The 1,128-nt window shown below is 33.5% G+C and overlaps 1 long non-coding RNA gene across 1 annotated transcript; it reads left to right on the forward strand.

The window, feature by feature from the left end:
• Positions 1 to 31: 31 nt before the first annotated feature.
• Positions 32 to 364, forward strand: LOC109593506 (uncharacterized). The gene is made up of 3 exons (XR_002190998.1): positions 32 to 178; positions 225 to 281; positions 336 to 364. It is a non-coding gene; the product is annotated as an uncharacterized LOC109593506 (long non-coding RNA).
• Positions 365 to 1,128: the final 764 nt, after the last annotated feature.

Genomic DNA, 1,128 nt, shown 5'->3' on the forward strand with positions numbered 1-1,128 from the left:
CAAATAATACTAAAGATAATTCATTGCAGTTTTGATAGATATCAGTGTTTTTATGCTACGTAGAAGTATGCTAAGTTTTTTAGTTCATAAAGCACCTGAACATACATGTACATGTACATGTATTGTTTATTTATAGAAAAAAGCTAAAGCTGGAAAGAGAAGACGGACCAACCCAGAGGTACTAGTACAGTATTGCTATACTTAACCTTTGTTGCTTTCCTTAGGTGCCATTTGCTGCTGCTTTAGAGAAGATTGTTAATAAACTGAGTGCTGTCCAAGAGGTGAGTGAGAAAAAATAGAATGGAGGGAGGAGTAGTGTTTGTTCTCTTTTTTAGTATTGGCCTTTTGTAAAAGTTTCCAATGGATCTTCAGACCATGAAAGATGTAAAGGAGAGAAAGAGAGGGAGGGAGAGAGAAAGAGAGGGGTAATAGTTAATGCAATAAATGAAGCTTTAATTCATGCATCAAACAATGTAATAATAACAGTACATCAGCCACACTCATAATAGCCTTACCTAGTAAATATTAGACATGGTCAATCTCAAGAAGCACATATAATGTTTACATCTCAAATTTTTATTACATTTTCTGATACATATTGATGTACTTATGCTGCGTAGCAAGTTTGAGCTGATTCTGACTTCAATTTTTCAAGTTATGGTCATTTTAAGAAAATGCCAAAATTTTGAAAAATACCCAAGGTGGTTTTTTTTCAAAAAATGGCTCCAAAATTATCCCAATTTTTTATTATATTTTCTGATACATATTGATGTCCTTATGCTGTGTAGCAAGTTTGAGCTGATTCTGGCTTTAATTTTTCAAGTTACGGCCATTTTAAGAAAACGTCAAAATTCTGAAAAATATCCAAGCCTATATATACTAGAACAAAAAAATTTAAAAAATTATTTAGTGTAGGGTTGAGCCTCTGTTGGATTTGAACCTATGAAATGACTTCAAACAAGCCCCTGTAGGGTTGCTGCTTTGAAAGTATAAAATGAATGCAAACAAGCCCCTGTAGGGTTGTATTACCATTGAAACACCAACATGTCAACCTGTACTGCAGGTATAAAATGGGTTTGTAGCACTGATGAGTATTGCTATCAATGTTAGTATGGCAATCAAATGACT

The sequence above is a fragment of the Amphimedon queenslandica genome, unplaced genomic scaffold, assembly GCF_000090795.2.
Source record: "Amphimedon queenslandica unplaced genomic scaffold, v1.1 AMPQUscaffold_1206_Cont26779, whole genome shotgun sequence".
Classification (NCBI taxonomy): Eukaryota; Metazoa; Porifera; class Demospongiae; order Haplosclerida; family Niphatidae; genus Amphimedon; species Amphimedon queenslandica.